General features: G+C 44.3%; 1 protein-coding gene and 1 non-coding gene across 3 annotated transcripts in view; both read right to left on the reverse strand.

Annotated features, from left to right (window-relative positions):
- COP1 (COP1 E3 ubiquitin ligase) overlaps positions 1 to 22,594 on the reverse strand; it is a 210,664-nt gene that overhangs the window by 20,464 nt on the left and 167,606 nt on the right. The gene's annotated exons all lie outside the window — the stretch shown is intronic.
- On the reverse strand, positions 12,341 to 12,477 carry LOC128842646 (small Cajal body-specific RNA 3). Its single transcript, XR_008446075.1, has one exon. It is a non-coding gene; the product is annotated as a small Cajal body-specific RNA 3 (non-coding RNA).

The following is a 22,594-nucleotide window of genomic DNA, read 5'->3' on the forward strand; positions in this document are numbered from 1 at the left end:
CCTGTAGCATCTCAACAATCCAGTGGCCCCACTGGTTATTTAGCAAGCTTCCTGCTTCTGATGTACTTACATTTTTTTGCTATTACTTTGAGTCTTTGGCTAGCTGTTCTTCAAATTCTTTTTTGGCCTTCCTAATTATATTTTTACATTTCACTTGCCAGTGTTTATGCTCCTCTCTATTTTCCTCATTAGGATTTAACTTCCACTTTTTAAAGGATGCCTTTTTGCCTCTCTCTGCTTCTTTTACTGTGCTGTTTAGCCACTGTGGCACTTTTTTGGTTTTCTATGTTTTTTAATTTGGGGAATACATTTAAGTTGAGCCTCTATTATGGTGTCTTTAAAAAGTTTAAAAAGCAGCTTGCAGGGATTTTACTTTTGGTGCTGTACCTTTTAATTTCTGTTTCACTAACTTCTTCATTTTTGTGTAGTTCCCCTTTCTGAAATTAAATGCTATAGTGTTGGGCTGCTGTGTTTTTTTCCCCCTGCCACAGGGATGTTAAAATTATATTATATTATATTATGGTCACTATTACAAAGTGGTCCAGCTATATTCACTTCTTGGACCAGATCCTGTACTCCACTTATGATTAAATCAAGAATTGCCTCTCCTCTTGTGGGTTCCAGGACTAGCTACTCCAAGAAGCAGTCATTTAAGGTGTCAAGAAACTATCTCCGCATCCTGTACTGAGGTGACATGTACCCAGTCAATATGGGGATAGTTGAAATCCCCCATTATTATTGAGTTTTTTATTTTAATAGCTTAATCTCCCTGAGCATTTCACAGTCACTATCACCATCCTGGTCAGGTGGTCAGTAATATATCCCTACTGCAGGGCCCCCACAGCTCTGCTATGTGCTTCAGATCCATCAGTCATGTTGCCCCCCCGCCCTTCCCCCCGACTCCATCCTACTCACTATGTAGGTGCCTGTGTAGAAAGGCTATTGTTCCATGGGAACGGCCTAGTAGTGGAGTCATTCAAGTTGATGGAATGCTCTCTGTGATGGTCCTTCAATGAGATTTCCTGGGCAGGGCAGTGGTCTATAGTGCAGTACAATAATCTGCCCTCGGGCAAATCCAAACTCGGGCTCAACTGATGAGACAAAACAATCTGATTCAGAAATAGCCCACTCTGTTACAAAGCTTTCTTCTGGGGAAACTCGTTGCATACTCATTGAGATACTTTTCCCGGTTATTACATGTATAAAATTGTGTGGCCAAAATTTTTAAACCTAAGTGCCTGAGGTTCTAAAATCCATATATAGGCAGCTAAATAAGACTGGCCTGATTTTAAGCAGTGTTGAGCATTGACAAATCCCACTGAAGTCAATGGGAGTTAATGAGCTCAGCATCTTTGATAATCAGGCCCTTATTATTAAGTTCCTAAGTATGGATTTAGGAGTCTAAACTCACATGGGCAGGGTGCAGCACCTTCCTCCTCTTGGGGATGGTTCACAAGGTCCTGGCTTCCTTGAGGGTCATTAGAGGGCAGGCACAACTGCCAGAGCTGTAGCACAAGTATACCATTAGAGACTTGAGATCATTTAGAACCCTGTGAAATCATCAGAACCAGAAAAACATACCAAACTCATTTGGTCAGTGAAAGCATAAATGAGGGGGAATGGAAGGGCATGGCCACTAAATGGGAATTAAAAAACCACCCTCAGAATAAGAAAACGTTGAAGCATGTGTATTTTAATGCCCAAATGGAGGGAGTCAGCTATATTAGCATGGGTTAACAAGGAAATAAATATTGCCTATGAAGGTAGGCAAGACAGAAATAGGGTCAACACTCGGGGAGTACTTTGGCAGAGAGACATGGAATTTTTTCAGCCCACCTCTCAATTGTTTTAAAGAAGATGTAACTAAGTCAGACTTTGTTACTGTTCATCTTATCTGGTTAGGCTGTCAGCCATTTGGGGCCGGGGCTGTATGTAGATGTTTGTAAGATCCCCCAGCACAATGGGATCCTATTGCTGATTGCATTAGGGTAGCAACTAGGATCCCCGGATACTCATCACTACCTCCCAGCTTTGAAAATTTTGGACACGTTTGTTATAAACAGACCTATACAATTTCATTTTGTGCTTCAGCATCAACGTACCAAGGGGATTACACAGGGCTCAGGTATATGAGGAACACACTAAAAAATGTGAGGGTTCATTGCATCTGCAAGCATTCTAATTATCCTTCTGGAAGCGCTAGATGCCTGGCAGCAATGAAAAGTCAAAGCCTCCATTTCTCTCTTAGCAAGCAACGATATTGTTAATGACAACAGGAGCATAATGCTCATAGCTCTAAATGTGGGCATGGAAGATACCATCATCTCATGGCACTGTGCACCAGCGAGTGGCACTAGTGTGTGTGTGTGTGTGTGGGGTGGGGGGGAGCGTAAGAGAGGTACTCAGGAAATAGTGCAGTTTCTACAAGGGGAGAGAAGCTGTAATTACAGCATGGGGCTGAATGCGGCCCTAAGATGTTTTCATAACAGAGTTTGGGGGTAGATGAGAGAGAGATGAGGCAAGTGTCAGGAAAGCCAGAGGAGGAGACTTCAACAGTCCAGGCACAGGATGATCAAGATCTGGACAATGTTCTAAGAAGTGAGGAAGGACTTTTCGGTGATGAAGAAATTAGACCAGCAAGACTCAGTGATGGAATCTATATGGGTAAAGGGAAGGAATGGGCAAAGCCAAACATGGTACCTGCAGCTAGGATGGGACGCAGGCAGCACTGTCATGTACCTGAAGCCCCCAAGTTTGTCTGCACACTGGTGAATACACTGGTTTGACTGAACCACACACACACACCCAGTAGTGCTACGCCATACACCAGTTCACCACAAATGCCTCTTTCTGAGTTTTAAATATTGATTTTATTTACACTAAAGCTGAAAATTTGTGTTAACTCTGAAAAAAATTCACTACCAGAATTATGACATCCTTCAAAATTCAGTTCTGCAAATTTCTACCAAAAAGGACCAAGCACGATGCTACAGGACTGAAAATCTCGCTATTGCAATAAGGACAAGGCAATGCAACCTTTACAGCACTATAGTGCCTCCACTAGTCTCCAGAGATAGAAAGCTCTTTTCTGAAAATACTGGTGCAGAAGGCTGAAGTGCCTTGGGGGTAGTGTGAAGTTATAGATTTTGACCAACCAGAGTGTTTTTTCTAGTGTGAAGGTAAGTTATGCAGGAGGGAATGTGCCGACAGATTTGAGACTGACTGGAAAATGGTTAGAACCCATATACATAGAGAGTAGTTTTGATGTTATCTTCTACTATGCTTTTAAATGTCTTAGCCTTAAAGTATAGTTTTAATCTGAAAAGTTTAAAAATAGTCACATTTTTAACAGGTCCATTGGTTCCCTGTGCATATTTGAGAGTCATACATTTAGAGTCATGAGGTTTACTTATTCCCTTTCTAGTCCTGTTTGTACTGCAGAAACAACCCAGCTAAAGAGTGAGCGAGGTTCTCCTATATATCAACAGAATTGTTTCCAAATTCCCTGTTACACCAGAGAAAACCCACAGAAGAGAATGGGGTGCAGAGATGTAACAAGGAAACACACCCTGCTTGACTCTCAAAACTCTGAGTTTGCAGAGCTGACAATTAGAAGAAAGTATCTTCACGTGTAAACCAAAGATGTTTGCTCTGGGAATCATCAATAGAGGATAAACATGGAACCCCGAGATGCCACTTTAAAAGAGAGTTAGTCTTCAGAGTAAAGTCACATTGTTCAATATTGCTACAAATCATGAAAACAAACGTTTGCAGTGTTGTTGTAGTCCTGTTGGCCCCAGGATATTAGAGACACAAGGTTTTGAGTTACGCAGAGCTCTTCAGGTTTGAAGACTAGCTCTGTGTAGCTCAAAAGCTCATCTCTTTCACCAGTACAAACTGGTCCAATTTAAAAAAAAAAAAAATCTTGGGTATTGAGAGAAATTGTGATGAACTGAAGTTTAGTTAGAGCTGATCTGTTATAGGGATAAAGGAGTGTCTGTCCACAAAATGTAAAGCATTGTATTAATCCAAACAGCTGTGTACCGTATAGATGACAAATATTTCAAATTTCTCCTTCACATCTCACTATTGATTTTTTTTGGGAGGGGGGAAGAAATGGAGCACAACTACTCTTAGGCCTAGTCTACACTAGGAGGTTATGTTGAATTTAGCAGCGTTAATTCAAATTAACCCTGCACTCGTTCACACAACAAAGCTATTTATTTCGACATAGAGGTCTCTTTAAATAGATTTCTGTACTCCTCCCCGACGAGTGGAGTAGCGCTAAATTCGACCTGGCCATGTCGAATTAGGGTTAGTGTGGATGGAATTCGATGCTAATAGCTCCGGGAGCTATCCCACAGTGCACCACTCTGACGCTCTGGACAGCAGTCAGAGCTCGGATGCTCTGACAAGCCACACAGGAAAAGCCCCGGGAAAATTTGAATTCCTTTTCCTGTCTGGCCAGTTTGAATCTCATTTCCTGTTTGGACATCGTGGCGAGCTCAGCAGCACTGGCAACGATGCAGAGCTCTCCAGCAGAGGTGATCATGCAATCGCTGAATAGAAAGAGGGCCCCAGCATGGACTGATCGGGAAGTCTTGGATCTTATCGCTGTGTGGGGCGATGAGTTCGTGCTTTCGGAGCTGCGATCGAAAAGACGGAATGCGAAGATCTACGAGAAGATCTCAAAAGCCATGACGGAGAGAGGATACAGCCGGGATGCAACCCAGTGCCGTGTGAAAATCAAGGAGCTGAGACAAGCGTAGCAGAAGACCAAAGAGTCAAACGGAAGCTCTGGATCCCAGCCCCAGACATGCCGTTTCTATGAGGCACTGCATTCCATTCTAGGTACAGCCACCACCACTACCCCACCACTGTCTGTGGACTCTGACGATGGGGTATTGTCGACGGCCACTTCCTCGGAGCTGTTCGCGGACGGGGAAGATGAGGAAGGAGCTCAGGAGGCCGAGGCAGTCAACAGCGCTTTCAATGCTGATTTCCCCGACAGCCAGGATCTCTTCATCACCCTCACGGAGATCCCCTACCAACCCTCCCAAGGCGGTAACCCGGACCGTGAATCAGGGGAAACATCAGTAGGTAAGTGTTTTAACCATTTATTTTGAATAGAATAGGCATGGTATGTTAGCAATGGGTTTTTAAGGATTAGTTTGCCCTAGGCGCTTAACTTTTTAGTCCTTGCCAGTGCAGCTACTGGAAAAGTCTGTTAACATGTCTGGGGATAGAGTAGAAATCCTCCAGGGACATCTCCACGAAGCTCTCCTGGAGGTAATGTGAAAGCCTTTGCATCAGGTTCCTGGGGAGAGCAGCCTTATTGCCTCCTCCATGGTAGGAAACTTTTCCGTGCCAGGCTAGCAGCAGGTACTCCGGGATCATTGCCTGGCAAAGCATGGCGGTATACAGGCATGGTGTTTGCTGGCATTCACGCAGCATGCGGTCTTTCTCTGCCTCCGTAATCCTCATCAGAGTGATATCACTCATGGTGACCTGCTTTGAATTAGGGGAATTTTAGTATGGGGACTGATTGCCTGTTCCTTTAAATAACTGTAACCGGCGGTTTACAGCCATGTGGTGGGGGCGGGGAGGCGAACGGTTCATGCCGAGCGGTTCACCAGCAGCGTGCAGGGATCTTTCCCGAGCCCAGCCACGTGGTGGGGGCGGGGAGGCAAACCGTTCCTGCTGAGCGGTTCGCCAGCAGCGTGCAGGGATCTTTCCCGGGGACAGCCGCGACGGGGGTGGGACAGAGGCAGAGCTCATGCCGGCCGGATCGCCGGCAGCAGGAACTGGCCAACGCTAGGAGCACTGCTTGGAACGTGAAAGGAGGGCACTGCTGTAAATTAAGCTTTAATCAGCCAAAAGTCTACGGCTTACCATGGCCGCCTGCTAGCAGAATTCCGGTGTCCGGCCCCGCTTGTGTGATCTGTACAGCAAGACCCCAGGCACTCAAGGTGAAGACAGAAAAGTCAACCTTGTACTGAGTGCACATGTGATAGGTACTGTGCATGGTCTTGTTCACAGAGAAAGACTATATTCATTGTTTGCAAAAATGTATCTTTTTGAGGAATTCACTCCCTTTTTCCCATCCCACAGCTGCGAGCATCTCCCAAGCTACCCCGGCATCCCCCTCCAAGAGGCTGGCGCAGATCAGGCGGTAAAAGAAGAGGACACGGGACGACATGTTCTCAGAACTTATGGTCTGTCCCAGAGCCGAGACGGCGCAGCAGACCCAGTGGAGGGAGAACATGTCGCAATACCAGCGATCACACAGTGAAAGAGAGGTCAGGTGGTGGCAGGAAGACCAGCAGGCAACTCAAACGCTGCTAGGACTAATGAGGGAGCAAACGGACACGCTCCGGCGCCTTGTAGATGTTCTGCAGGACCAGAGGCAGGAGGACAGAGCCCCCCTGCATTCTCTAACCGCCCTCCCCCGCCACAAAGTCCCATCCCCCCCTCACCCAAAGTCCCAAGAAGGAGGGGTGCCAGGGGCCGTGAAAACAGTCACTCCACCCCTGCAGACTGCTCAAGTACCAGACGGCTCTCATTCCCAAAGATTTGATCCATCCTTTCCTTCCCTCCAAATGCACCTCACCCAAGCCCCCATCCCAGTTTCATCCCCTAACTGTGTAGTTCTTAATAAAAAATACGTTTCTGTTAATTACTGTTTCCCTTATGTTCTTTTAGAGGACAGTGTGTTTGAAGGGGGGGAGGGGATTGGTAATTGGAGAGCACAGTCACCTTTACCAGGGTACAGACACGGGAGCAGATTCAGCAGAAGGTCATACACACAATGCAGTCACTAGGCACACTGGTCAGTCTGGGAGGTGGTTTCCATGTTCTGTGTGGGGGGGGCTAAGTGAGTTTGTGGCGGGGAGGGCGGTTACAGATCTTATGCAGCGGTCCTAAGGCTGGATGACAGAGCCACGCAGCAGGGGACCTGTAACCGCCCTCCCCCGCCACAAAGTCACATAGCCCCCACACACAGAGTCCCGAAAAGGAGGGGTGGCAGGCTCCGTTGAAACAACCAGTCCACCACTGCAGACTGCTCTAGAAGCAGGAGCCTGTCATTCCTCTAGTTTAGAGGTGTCCTTTCCATCACTACACCCGCTCCCCACCACAGGCTGCGTCCCAGTTTCAACCCTTTACCGCGAAATCCTTACTAAAGAAAACGGTGTTAATGAACAAAGTTTCATTTATTTTATTTTTAAAGGTGTGTTGGGGGGGGGGGGGGGGGGAAGGTGGTTGGTAACTGGAGAGGATTTTCAACATTAACTGGGTAAAGAAACGGGGGCAGGTTCAGCTTCTCTTTAAACAAATGTAATAGTCACAGGTTACCCTGCTCACTCTGGAACCTAGCTTTCAAAGCTTCCCGGATGCACAGTGCGTCCCTCTGGGCTCTTCTAATCGCCCGGGTGTCTGGCTGGGCGTAATCAGCAGCCAGGCGATTTGCCTCAACCTCCCACCCTGCCATAAACGTCTCCCCCTTGCTCTCTCAGAGATTGTGGAGCACACAGCAAGCTGCAATAACAATGGGGATATTGGTTTCGCTGAGATCAGAGTGAGTCAGTAAGCTTCTCCATCTCCCCTTGAGACGTCCAAAAGCACACTCCACCACCATTCTGCACTTGCTCAGCCGGTAGTTGAAGAGTTCCTTTTCACTGTCCAGGGCGCCTGTATGGGCTTCATGAACCAGGGCATTAGAGGGTAGGCTGTGTCCCCGAGGATGACTATAGGCACCTCCACATCCCCAACAGTTATTTTGTGGTCCGGGAAGTAAATACCTTCCTGCAGCCGTCTAAACAGACCAGCGTTCCTGAAAACGCAAGCGTCATGAACCTTGCCCGGCCATCCGACGTTGATGTTGGTAAAACGTCCCCTATGGTCTACCAGTGCTTGCAGCACCATTGAAAAGTAGCTCTTTCGGTTAATGTACTGGCTGGCCTGGTGGTCCGGTTCCAGGATAGGGATGAGAGTTCCATCTATAGCCCCACCGCAGTTTGGGAATCTCATCGTAGCGAAGCCATCTATGATCACCTGCACGTTTCCAAAGGCCACTACCTTTGACAGCAGTAGCTCGACGATTGCGTTGGCTACTTGCATCACAGCAACCCCCATGGTAGATTTGCCCACGCCAAATTGATTGGTGACTGATCGGTAGCTGTCTGGCGTTGCAAGCTTCCAGAGGGCTATGGCCACTCGCTTCTGGACAGTCAGGGCTGCTCGCATCCGGGTGTCCTTGCGCTTCAGGGCAGGGGACAGCAACTCACAAAGTTCCAGGAAAGTTCCCTTCCACATCCGAAAGTTTCGCAGCCACTGTGATTCATCCCAGACCTGCAGCACTATGCGGTCCCACCAGTCCGTGCTTGTTTCCCGGGCCCAGAATCGCCGTTCCACAGCATCAACATGACCCATTGTCACCATGGTGTCCACGGCGCGGGGTCCCGTGCTTTGTGAGAGGTCTGTGCCCCTCTCAGACTTAATGTCCTCACTGCGCTGCCATAGCCTCCTCGCCCAATTTCTCAGCATCTGCCTCTGAAAAAGGTGCATGATAAGGCGCGAGGTGTTGACAACGGCCATAACTGCAGCGATGATCGCAGCGGGCTCCATGCTTGCGGTGCTGTGGCGTCCACGCTGTCAATCACCAGAAAAGTGCGCAAACTGATTGCCCGCCGGCGCTTTCACGGAGGGAGGGCGGGAGTGAGGGTTGAATGACGATAGTTACCTAAAACCACCTTCAACACATTTTTTTTCCCCAGCAGGCATTGGGGGCTCGACCCAGAATTCCAATGGGCAGCGGGGACTGCGGGAACTGTGGGATAGCTACCCACAGTGCACCGCTTCCAATGCCGACGCTTGCCCCGTTAGTGTGGACTCACAAAGTCGAATTACTGTCCTTAGTGTGGATACACACGTTCGACTTTATAAAATCGGTTCCACAAATTCGCTTTAGGTAAAGTCAAACTACTCTCATAGTGTAGACATACCCTTAGGGTGTTAAGAGCTACAAGCAGGAGTTCAACTTCACATACCTTTGCACAAGTACAAACAAAAACAATTGCTCATTAGTCACATTAGAAGTCAGACAAGCTGTTAAAAGTTGCCATCTTTCCCGTTTTTCAGAAGATATCCCATGTTTGACAGTATCATCTCACGAACTTGCCTTATAGCACATTAAAGTATCTGAAACAGACAGTGCAATACACATGCCATGCACGACATCTTCAGTTTGTCTTGCAGAATAAACTATTAAAGATGGTAATCCTACCTTTGCATGATCTGAAAGATGCAGGCTGTAGGCCGCATTTAAATCTGAATTAATGCCGAAGGGGACAGAGTCCGTGCCTTATATAACTTTATCTATTAGACTGGTCCAATGACTCTAAACCTTTCTTGCACGCAGAGGGGCAACTCAAGTTAGTAACATACACTAGATACACAGCTCAACAGTCAGAAGTCACTTCCAGTCTCATTCTTCTGCAATGTTTTACCAATACAAAAATGAGAACTTAAAAAAATTTCAGCATGGACTGAGTTTAAAGACAAGTAGTTTATATTCTGCCTCATTTTATTTTGACAGATTTACTGATTGTGATAGCAAAAGATGAGACAAAGATGCATGAGTCCCAACACCACAGGGGAATCCCCTATTCCTGTCATACTGAAAAATCATTTCCTTTCATTCACCCCTCATTTCTAACTCAAACTAATACTTTGAATATACTAGTCAGTCTGCAATTTTGTTATTGAATAATTGTAAGTTAGTTGCAAAAAGATGACAGGACCATATATCCTACCAAGTAACAGTGCCAACATATATAAAAATTCCCACCTAAAAATGTGTTAGATTCAGTTATGGTTGCTAGACTGCATAAAAAGGAAGGAACTAAAAACTTAAGTCATTCAATACACCATCTATGCTCCCTTCTTAACCCTAATTACTACTTTTCTACAACTCACAGTCCACATGTATCTCCACGAACGCTGGCCATGTGATCTGATGACTAGCAGAGTTAGTGGGGCTTTCCTACATTACAAGGTATGTAGCTTTGCCTCAGTTCCCTCACATGCCAGGCAGAATCTCTGTGCCAAAGCACTGGTACATCAAGGGCTCCATGTTTCTATCCTACACAAGTTCTTATACTTGCCAAATGAGCGCAGCATGAGTGCCTTCCAGTCATTCATTAAGTACCATAACAACTAGCTGTAATGCGTGGTTCGTTTTTTTCTTGAGTGGCACTACAGCCTCAGTGTGTTGGGGCAGCAGTGCTGAGGGAGCCCTTCAAGCAGCAATGTTGTGGCACAGGCACCCTGGGCTATCCTCACAACCTTAGTTCCCTGCATGCTTATGGACAGAGCCCCTCCCACATCCTTGCTCAAACTCGCCTAACTCCTCAAAGTTCTGCTCAACTCCTATTTACCCCCCACATCTCTAGTCACCACACTACTTATACCCCTACTTGCCCCCATGTCCCCCCAAAGCCTCACCTCTCCCGAGCCTAACCACATGCTTCTGCCTACGTATCCAGCAACCTTGCTCAACAGAAGTACATGTAGAGCACAGCAAATCACATACTTTTGTGTGTCGATTTCACACCAAGATTCAGGCAGACAGTCTGGCAGCACTGGAATACTGAAATAGCTGATGGATCTAAACAGTTCCATCAGTGAGGAGTCTGATTATCCCAAAAAAGGAAAAAATTATCTTTACATTTTAAAATTCCAGGCTTATGACCAAGATGAGATCAGATTATGAAAGAATTTTGGAGCTTGTGGGAAGTATGGTTGTATAACAGTGAACGCAAAAGAAAGTGAGGAAAATAGGAGCATTTTAAAATCTTTTCTTTGTAAAAGTTAGTAATTTTTTCACTAAAATAATTTCACAGAAAATTCAACTTTTCTCTGAAGAGTAATTAAATGCAAAAGCATTACACAAAGGGTTTTGAGTCCTGTTTTAAGCAAAAATTTCAGTGCAACCTAATCAATGTAATACTGCGTGAAAATGCCAGCATGACCAACATGAGCATTTGTATAATGTCCATTAAATACATAAAGGGCAGTGAAGCCCAAGCCCCAAAGCTCCCTGGAGTTCATACTTATGGTATTGGGTATTGACTGTTCATTTAAAAATAAACCAAACAAGGTGATAAAACAGGATCACTTGTCTGCATAAGAGAATCAGGACTAGAACAGTAAGGGTGTCAGGAGTCAGGTGCTTTGGTAAAGCCTAGTCCACTGAACCTAAACCTTTCCAGAGGTCAGAGAGAATTCCAAATACAGCTGCATTGGCATAGCAAAGGCAAAGGCAGCATGTAGGTCGTTGCCCATATATTTCCTTTTTAAAAAATAGCAAATTATTCACTTGGAATTATTAATCATACACCCTTCCTGAACTCATCCATTAGGTCATTACCTTCTCTTCCAAATCTATCAAGTCCCACTTATGTCACTATGTCTATTAGAAATCAGCCAATTCATAATGACTCAAAAGGGCAGATGTGGCTAGTTGGAACTTGTAACCATTTAAAAAAAGGAAAATTTATGTAACAATTGTATATTTTATTGTCGCTCTTCTCACAGTCACTTTTTTATGTCAATTTTCTTTTAAAATTGCATGCTCTTTGTGTTTCAGTAGCAGTTTCATTGCACTTAGCACCCAGGGGTCCCAATACTGACTGAGGCCTAGCGGTGCTACAACAATATTTCAAAAGTATTAAGAGCAGGAATATCTGGATATCAGGGCTAGAGAAGGTCCCTTCCCTAAGAGAAATTTACTGACTGCTACAGCCAGCTTGCTTAGCCTAATGAGTGCCTTAAAAAAAAAAAAAAAAAAAATCACACAAAGCCTGACAGCTATGATTGTAACTTAGTTAAAAAATAAGGATCTGGGTAACTACCGGCAATTATACTCAGCTCTGAAAATTACAGAGGGAACCTGGCCCAGTGGCACTCCCTCACCCCCAATCCATTACAGCTGCGTTGTGCCACTGCCTATGGCCTTGTCTACCCTACAGGAAAAAGTTCATCTAACCTATGCAATTTGAGTTACGTGAATAGTGTAACTCAAGTCGACATAGCTCGGATCTACTTACCGCGAGGTCCACACTACGTGATGTCGACGGGAGACACTCTCCCATCGACTCCCCTTACTCTTCTCGATCCGGTGGAGTACAGGAATCGACAGGAGAGTGATCTGTGGTCGATTTAGCAGGTCTTCACTAGATCTGCTAAATGGACCGCCAATGCATCGATCCCCCGCTAAGTATAGACAAGCCCTGTGGAGACAGCTACAGGAGTGGGGAACAGGTCTGGATGAGGGTGAAACAGTGTATGGAGGGGAACGATCAGGTTTAGCTAGCTGTCCTAAACCAGACAGAGACCTCCACTTTATTCTAGGAAGACTGCAAATGCAGACAAAAGACATTTCATTTGTCCACATGGTCAGACCCTGCAGCTTCCAGTTCTAGTGCGTTTCATTATTAAAAGGCCTTTTGTTACATAATCTTTTTTATCCCAGGCCCCGACTGCATCAAATCCTAAATTAAACACACTTTAATGCATGCAAATAAGCTAAAGAAAAAAGGATTCAGATTATAGAAAAATATAATTAAGTAGGCAAATTTAACCCAGAAGGTCAAAACCATTATTAGCCAGTGTGTGAAAGGTTGCAAAGAACACATAAAGGGAAAGATGTGCACACCACACACATACATAATGACATTAAACGAGTCACTCAAGTCTCCTTTGCAATTAACTTGGGGGAACAGCTCATTGGAAATTTTAAGAAGTTTACTTCTGCTAGCCTGACATCAGGTCAGAAACAGCTCTGATTTTATCAGGCCCAAAGATCTCCTGGCCTTGACTGTGCTCTAAACCATGCAGAACAGCAAGCTATTGGTGCACTGACAAGCTAATGTCCTTACAGTAATGCCATTGAACATCAAACTGCTTTTGAACAAGGATATGCATAATAAATGATTTAGAATATATGATCTGTCACTGGATGGTAGAAAGGGGGACAAAGGTTTGGATTCCCCATGGCATTGACTGGTGAGTCAGAGCTACCCAGACTCTCTGGGTATGTCTACACTGCAATACAAGACCCATGGTTGGCCTGCGTCAGCTGACTCAAGCTCGGTATATGGGGCTATAAAACTGCAATGCAAATGTTTGGGCTTGGGCTGGAGCCTGGACTCAGGGACCTGCGAGAGGGTGCCAGAGCCCATGATCCAGACCAAGCCCAAATATCTGCACTGCAGTTTTATAGCCCCACCCCCAAGCCAGAATCAGCTGACACAGGTCAGCCATGGGTGTTTTATTGTAGTGCTGACATATCTTTTATGCCAGGATTTCCAGTAACCTCACTTGGGAACAAGGGGTTAAATAAATGGATTGTGTTTTTAAAAAAATATTTTTTGTAAGTGAATTTCACTTCACTTGAAGTTGAAGGAAAAATCATGCTAGCTAAGACCAGGTATAGCGAAAGGAAACAACGTATAAGTATCAAAGTCTGATCTTCAGTTCTGTCCTGCAGCACATGCTGCTATAATAGTCCTGGAGCTCTCCTGAGCCGAGAGTGTCCATTACACATAATTGCCTAATGGTTTGGGGATAATCTGGAGACTACATTCATTCTCATTTGTAAATCTTTTAGTCAGGATTAGAATCCAGATCCCAAAAACTGAACATCAAATGCATTAAATCAATTCCAGCAAACCTCAAATAATGACCTGGTAACAATAGACTTTTATGATGTCCGGGTAATTCATAGATAAACATGATTCATTTTATTGGATGCCAAAATAATTTCTGTCTCCCTAGTAACATACTGCACTGACTTAACCTATTCTATTCCATAGCTTACAATGGTAACTTTTGTCTGTCAAACAGAAGCATGCTCATTTTTAACAGACAGCAAAGAAGAAAAAAAAAGAAAAAAACCCTCTGTCTACTCATGGTGCTACTTAGCAGTGTGCATATCAGAGAAACGAGTGCATGGAATCTGTATAGACTGATAATTTCTTCACATTGTAGGACCATAAACATTTCACTAAGGTGAGATGCTGTTGGGTAAAGTTTATCATATTTGAAGACAACTCAATCATTTTTGTTGAGCATTAAGTCTCGCCACAGATTACGCTCTATTCAGAACAATGAATAGGAAATCAGGTTCTCAACAGCTGGAAGGGATTTTATCTTTAAGCCCAATTCATAGGACAAGTGAAATCACCTCTCCTTTATAATGAATAATTTTGATACAGTTGGAGTCAGTTTTGCACAATGGCTGTAAAAAATCTTCAGATAACTGAAATTGAAGTGACAGTGGGTTTTTTTTAACACTCAATGTCATTTTGAGTGCATGTGGAGATTACCAATAATATATGATCAAAAAGGAAAGAAAATTCCAGCAATAACAGAAATGCATTAAGATACCAAAGATTCTAATAGCAAAAGACAAGTTTAAAAGGATTCAAGCAAATAAGGATTAAAATAATCTAGTATTTGTGCTTCAATGATACAAGCGAACAAAACTCTGTTGAGAGACATGGTATCTGCCTGGATATCCTTCAGCTGCATAAATATTAGAAAAGCCAACCTGAAGAAGATAGAAGGGGTGAAAGAAGAAGTATTTATCCTACATTTGATTACTTGTCTAATCTATATCATCCTCTCTGGACTAGTGCCCTTTAAATATTCCTCCTGCACAGCTGTTGATTTACTCCTCAATAGAAGTCATGGTGACTGAACCCAGAGCGAATGGCAATTATACATTGCCATTTTATTGGCCTGCTGATTCTTCAAAACAGATTAACACAGACAGTAAGAAAGGACTGGACAGAACACAATGGACTTCTGAGGAAAGGAACTATTTGTTTTACCAGGACTGAATACTACGGATTTTAATTTACAGTGAACTGGTGTATGTTTTTATCAGTAATAGAAAAGATAATTAATGGTAATATCAAGATACGGTCATCTACAATTGTAGATCATGACTTCAAATGTACTGTTGCTGTAAGTAGTGGCATTTAAGAAAATATGCACATAGTATGTGGTTTTTCTGAATGCAGAGGGGCAAAGGGAGAGAAAACATGGCACAATGTGTGTCAGACTTCACTAACTTGTGTCTCAGGAAAACTGGGTTCAAATTTCAATTCACTGCATCAAATTCATGTAACAATCTCAGCCTCTCTCAGTGTACACTTGTCCATATCACAAAACCACCATGCAACATTACGTGTTTCTGAGCAGACGGTCATCACTTATGGCGCTTTATAGTTTCAAAGCTCTGTATAAAAATTAGTCCTCACAGCACCCATCTGAGGAAGGTAAATATAATTCTCAGTTTACAGATGAAGCAATTGAAGCACAAAGAAGGTAAGTGAGTTGTCAAATGTCACCCAGGGAGTCAGTGGCACAAGTGGGATTAGAAACCAGAAGTTCCTGGAGCTCAGGCCCATGTTCAGTATATTGAACTACAGTGGCCTGGTCTACACTACATAGGTAGGTCGACGTAAGGCAGCTTATGTCAACCTAATGTCGACTGTGTTTATGCTACCAGGATCCTTCCACCGACGTAACTCACATGCTACAACGACTTAATTACTCCATATCTGTGAGAGGCATAGTGCTTAATTCGACGTAGTTAGGTCAACATAGTGGCAACGTACATGCTGTGTTGCTTATGTCAACTTATCTGGCCTCCAGAAGATGTCACACAATGCTCTGCTGTGACCACTCTGGTCACTGTTCTCAATGCCACTGCCCAGTAGCCAGGTACATAGGAAACAGCCCCTCCCCTGTTAAAGAACCAGGAACTTTTGAATTTTAAATTTCCTGTTTGTTTGGCATGGAAAGCTCACCTGCCCAGCTGATCATGCCAGCTCTACACTCCAAACATGCTCCTGCCTGGAGTACATAGGAGGCAGTGGATCTTCTGGGTCTGTGAGAAGAGGCTGTGCAGGCACAGCTCTGATCCAGCCATAGAAACAGACATATACAAGCAGATCACTCGCGTCATGGGGGAGAAAGGCTACACCACGGACACACAGCGGTGCCATGTGAAAATCAAGGAACTGCGGCAGGCATAGCAGAAGGCAAGGGATGTGAACAGTTACTCTGGTTCAGTACCACAGACCTGCCATTTTTACAAAGAGCTGCATGTTATTCTCAGCTGCGACCCCATCACGACCCCCAAGAGCAGTGTAGTACCTCTGAGGAGTCGGAGGAGAATGGGAAACAGGTGAGTGCTGGATCCATTGTCCCAGAGAGCCAGGAGCTGTTTATAACCCCAGAATAGTCCAGCCAGTTGCAGCAGAGCAGCATGTCAGAGTGATGCCAGGGAAGGAACCTCTGCTGAGTATGCAATTCCAATTAATATTTTTGGGTCACGTTCTTATATTCTACTTTTTATTTTAAAAAACCAAATTGAGATAGAGTGGCTATTTGCTTCCTTGTGGCTGCACCAGACAGGCAGAGGGTGCCCTACGAAAAAGATTGTTTATGTACATAGGGATGTCCTGGGATTCCTTCCTAGAGATCTCCAGGAAACTTTCATGGAAGTACTCTGCAATCCGTCACAGAAGGTTTCTGGGAAGGACTGCCTTATTTCTTCCCACCCCACTCCAGTATTAATTCGCCTGGCATCATCGCAGTAAACAACATGGCAACATGAAGTCCTGATCTGTACCTGGATGCTTGCAGCAGCTGTTCCCTTGCCACCTCTGTTACCCTCAGGAGCATGATATCAGCTAGGGTTACCTATGGGAGACTGTGGCAGTTTTCATTTAAATTGCTCGAAATGCAAACAGTACTGCCTGTGCCTGCCGCTCCCCCGACCTCCTGTCATTTTCTGCCATTCACCCAAGCTTTACAAAACATGGCCATAGTTTGGGTGGCAAGGTCAGAGCTGACCTCAGAAACCTCAAGTCTTGGGCACTAGAGAGCAGCAGCAATGGGGAAAATAAGGAAAATGTTGTGGTGACCACATGCCACGGCAAGCACTCCCCCTCCCCCACCCCCCCAATGCCGCCTCTGCCAAGGCTTGCAGTTTAGGAGATGGAACACTGGTCCCGGACCTCCAGACAACGTCCATGTTACAAAGGGAAGGTGGCATGGCCACCCTGGCCACCTATGGTTCCACTGCGGGTTGTCCATCCAATGCTGCAGACGGTCTGGTGCCCCTGCCCCCAGACCATACCCATCATAGCTGGGACAGCAAACTGATTCAATTGTAGAAATGAAAATGTTCTGCTTTACACTTGCGTGGATTCAGGGGAGCGATTTTTGTATAGCAACTGTGCACTAGACCCTGGGTCTGAACTAACCATGGTTCCTTTCTGCTTTGCATGGTTTACAGCTGAAAGCGTGGCCTTCTGTTCTTCTTCCACACTGGAAGAGAAATTCTCCCAGATAAGATGAAGGCAAAAGAATGCATGATGACATGTTTAATGAGATAATAAATGCCTCCAGGACAGCTCTCTGAAAAACTGGACTTGGACATTATGAGCATGACAGGAGCCCCAGAGAATGAGCATGGCACACAGTAGGAGATGTTGAGATGTCTGGGTGACCTTCAGGAGAAGCATCTTAAGGCTCAACTCCCTCTGCAGAACGGCATTCCAACATCAGTACATTCCTCCTCTTGCCCTCACACATGTTCCAGTAGGTGAGGGGGGCCAATGCAATATCCCTTCCTCTCAATCCTGGGGGAGAGTGCCAAGAATAACAGCTGCACATATGCTGAGGTATGACAGGCAAGGCCGCTGTTCTTTTAAAGATAAGATGAATGAGTTTTCCCCTCCCAATTTTATTCCACCGTCTTCCCAAGATTTAATTCTTGTGACAGATCTTTTGGTGTCTATATCTGCGTGCAAGGAAGTCCAGATCTTGAAAATGAAATCTTTATTAATTCAAAGTAGAAGGGGAAGAGAGGGACAGGGAATCTGAGACACCGGGGGTGATGTGCACGGAAAAGAAACGTAGCAGTCACATCAAGGTTCAAATTATGGTAGGCCCAATACAGAAAAGGAGTGGACATTACGGTGGATCATTACTAAAACTGGTTTTCAAAGCCTCCCTGAGTCACACTGCTCCATGCTGAGCTCTTCTTATAGCCCTGGTATCTGGCTGCTCAAAATTAGCAGACAGCCTATCCACCTCTACATTCCACTCTCTCCCTTTGCTTCACAGATATTACGAGGCACACAGCAGGCAGCTATAACCATAGGGATATTTTTTTCCACTGAGGTCTAACCTAGTGAGCAAACTGTGCCAGCGACTCTTAAAATGGCCAAAGGCACCTTCAACCACCATTCTGCACTTGCTGAACCTATTGTTAAACTGCTCCTTGCTGGTATCCAGGTGTACAGCTTCATGGGCCATGAGTGTAAGAGGTAGGCTGGGTCTCCCAGGATAACTATTGGCATTTCAATGTCACCAATAGTAATTTTGCGGTCCGGAAAGGAAGTCCCTGCTTGCAGCTTTCTGAACAGACCTATGTCTTAAAGATGCATGCATCATGCACCTTCCCAGACCATCCCATGAAGATGTTGGTAAAAAACCTCCAATATTCCACCAGTTCTTGCAACACAATAGGAAAGTATCCCTTTCTGTTTAGGTACTTTTTGACAAGGTGGTCTGGTGCCAAGATAGGGAAATGCATGCCTTCTTTTAATACAAATATGCCATCTATTGATCCACCACAATTAGGGAACCCCATTGTGGCAAAACCATCCACTATGTCCTGCACATTGTCACTATCCTTCTTAGCAGAAGACTAAAGATTAATGGCCCTGCATACCTGGATCACAGCAACCCCCACAGTAGATTTACCAATTCCAAATTGATTCCTCACTGACTAGTAGCAGTCTGGCATTGCAAGCTTCCACACAGAATTTGCCACTCGTTTCTCCACTGTCAAAACAGGTCTCATTTTAGTGTTGCTGAGCAGCAGGGCTGGGAAGAGCTCTACACACAGTTCCTGAAAATTCTGCAATCACGGATCATCATCCCATAACTGCATAATGACGTGATTCCACTAGCCAGTGCTTGCTTCTCAGGACCAGAACCAGTGCTCCATTGTGTTAAGCTGCTGCACAAGTGCGAACAGCAACTGGGAATTGTTTCATTTCAGCAGGGCTACTTGAAGGATGCAGCGGTTCCTCTCGCAGCTCTGGAAATACTGCAGGATAAGGGGTGTAGTGTTTGCGACACTTGCCACAATAGTACACAGCTGAGCAGGGTATATGCGTCCCTGCAGATGCCGTATGCACAGCTATGCCCACTTTTTGAAAAAAAGGCATGAAATATGGATTGCAGATGAAATCATGGGATGTTGAAGCCACATTCCCAGCCACCCCTGCGAGAATGTTTTGGTCCCATGAAGCACTTCAAGCCCTTCCCAAAACCTCACTGCTCTCTGCATCGATGCAAGCGCTGCTAGTAAGGACACACTCCACAGACACAAGGAGTGTGGTGTGGACATACACAACCGACTTACTGTGGCAGCTGGATGTCAACTTAAGTTTGTAGTTGAGACATGGCCACTGTCTCTTGGGAGAGGCCAGCTACTGGAATAGTAAAGCCTTCCGTCAGTCAGACTGAGTTGCTTTGGGCTCAGGATCAGAATGGCAAAAGTGATGTAGGTTAGTACTGAAGTCTATGGCTGGAACAATATCTGAGAGAAGGGTTTTACAGCTTGCCAATGAACTATGCATCTCTAACCACAATCGTGCATTCACCCTAAAAGGTAAAAGCATGACAAAAAAATTACATATTTTAGTTTTACAAGCACTTAAAAATAAGCAAGCATCAGCAAAGCCAACATAAAATGGACAGCTGTACATTGGTTAACTGCATGCTATGGATTAATTGACAGGCATAAGGGAAAAGTCTAAGGGCACGTCTACACTTACCAGTGATTGACGCTGCGGCGATCGATGCACCGGGGGTCGATTTATGCTAAATCGACCGTAGATCGCTCTCCCGTCGACTCCTGTACTCCACCGGAACAAGAAGCGTAAGGTAAGTCGACAGGAGAGCATCTCCCGTAGACCCAGTGCAGTGTAGACCCTGCAGTAAGTCGACCTAAGCTAAACTGATTCCAGCTACATTATTCATGTAGCTGGAGTTGCATAATTTAGGTTGACTTATCCCAGTAGTGTAGACAAGGCCTAAGAGACAAAGTATCCACTTCATCTGTGCATAGTTGCTTGTAAAACATTTGTTAGTTTGGTAACAGGTTGCTAGCAAGTGCTGACCTGTGTGCTACCTCAGATTTTCACAGGTCTTCCAACAGAATTCAGAGTACTTGTTTTGTAATTGTAAACTCAGATGTGAGGCAAGAATTTCCTGAACAGTAACCAATTTTGCACTAGTGAAAACAAGTACACTACAAATGAACCCAAGCCCCTTCTTTTAATACAAATATGCTGCTTTTACTTTCAGATCATCTCTTTCCTGTTTTTACCACGGCTTGTGCAAATTGACCTGTCTCTTGGTATGTTCAAATCAACATGCAAGTTCTGAAACACTGTATGGAAATGGCAGCACCGCTCTCTTTCAATTCTAAATGAAAGATTTTTTTATTCAGAAGAGATGTAACACTTTCCACAAGTACACTCTTCATAAACAGTATCGGTTTCCACTGTTCCGTGGACACGAGGAGATCTCTAATTCAGTCAGAGCAGGCTGCTGCACAGCATGTCTCTTTCAGCAGCATCGGGCAGCCTGGCCGCAGACAATCAAGCTTCCCAACCCAGGAGCTGTGGAAAATCTATGCCAGACTCACATTTAGCAGTTTGGAGAACAATGCTAAGCTTCTGTCTATGGTGACATTCAGGAGGGATGCAATCACTTCCTTCTTCTGAATTGCATTTACATGCTTTCCGCAGATGGCAGGCCAAAGGAATTTTTATGGATCTGAACCAATCCTTCCTCCCAATAGCTCTCTCTCTTATCTTCCTTCCAGTATATCTCATTATTATGAGTAAGTGGGAAACAATGCCATTGTCTTCTCCGCCAGCTCCCCAGACTGTGTCGACTATACTTGTCCCTTTAACTTAATATTCACTTCAGACACACTGAAGTGAATTTAAAAAACCTTAGCACACTGAACCCCTGGCAATGCAGTAAATCGTTTGTTTCATTCCAGGTTCGGCAATCCAGAACAAGAGTTTGGGATAAAGTGATTATGGTATGCAATAAAATACAAAAGACTAAAGTAACTTGAGCATTATTTGCTTTATAAAAAATCCTCTTTCAAATTGAATAATCAAAACACCTTGAAAGAGTGCGGCACAATCCTGTTTAGCTGCAACAACCCCGATGTTATGGGTAACATTTAGCTGTGTTTAACAGGGATCCATTGTTTTATGAAATATAATTTGGTTTGGTTCAGATTTATTTTTAAATGACTCCCTGCTGTGCTGGGTATTTGTTTGTAATTCATTCCTCAAAGCAGCTATTAATGTAATTCTATTTCCAGATTTATTTTGTTTGGCTAAATGGCTTGTTCTTTACAGGTACTTTCAATTAAGTCCTACTGTGTCCTCCAAAGCAAGATCCATCTTTTACTCTGTTGGTACAGCACCTAGCACACGCAAGGCAGTAGGAACAATAATAATCAGCAGCAGGTCAAAGTAAACCCCAACGAAGAATGAGCAACTCTTCTTCAAAGATGTAAAATAAAGGACACAAGACTAAGAAAAATGAACTGTTCGTCAGATCTGCCTGAGTGCACTGTTTAATATGCAGCTTAGCATCAAGGTTTTATTATTGCTTATGGCTGGGCAGCTTGATTGATATTAGACTGACCTGAAGCTATTGGATTCTAATCCTTTTTGACCCAGACCATGGTAGGAGAGAGGGTGTGAAACCTATAGTACAGGGTGCTGATACTAAAGTGATGGATACAGTATAGAAGCATACATAAACAAAAGCTTTTGTTGTTATAAAGCTAGGAGCGTGACTAGTTCTGCATCAGTGCTTCCATTTCACTCAAAGGTGAAACTGTTTGATCAAAATCTTAAAATTGAACGCTGGAAGGAAAAAAATTAGTTTTATTTTTCCACCTCATTTCAACACTATAGAATGTTAAACATCTGTGGTCTTGTGTCACTTGCGACAGGCAAATATATACAATCTGAACAAGCACCAGCTTTATAAAACTGCAGAAGTTGCTGTAGCATTGGCAATGTTACCTGTTAAAAGGAAGGAAAGGAATAGGTCTATAAAATAACGTTCAAACAAGAGGCTATAGTATACTCAGAGTGGGGTTTTCAAAAATCTTCAGTGTGGGCCTAATTCTGCTCCCAGTGAAATCAAAGGGAACTTTATTATTGACTTCAATAGGAACAGAGTTATTTCAACAATGAGTGCTTTTGAAAAATCCCACTCAAACCACACACTTTAGAAGAGCCTATAACACCTCCTGTTTATACATATGGATTTCACACATACCTGTGCATATATGGGCAAATCCATGCAATAAAACTGTAGAACCACATGAAATATATCTTATGGGCCTCAATCTGCATCTTAGTCCTGGCAGAGATGCGTTAGTGGACTGTGCCCACTA

This window comes from Malaclemys terrapin, chromosome 8, assembly GCF_027887155.1.
Source record: "Malaclemys terrapin pileata isolate rMalTer1 chromosome 8, rMalTer1.hap1, whole genome shotgun sequence".
Taxonomy (NCBI): Eukaryota; Metazoa; Chordata; order Testudines; family Emydidae; genus Malaclemys; species Malaclemys terrapin.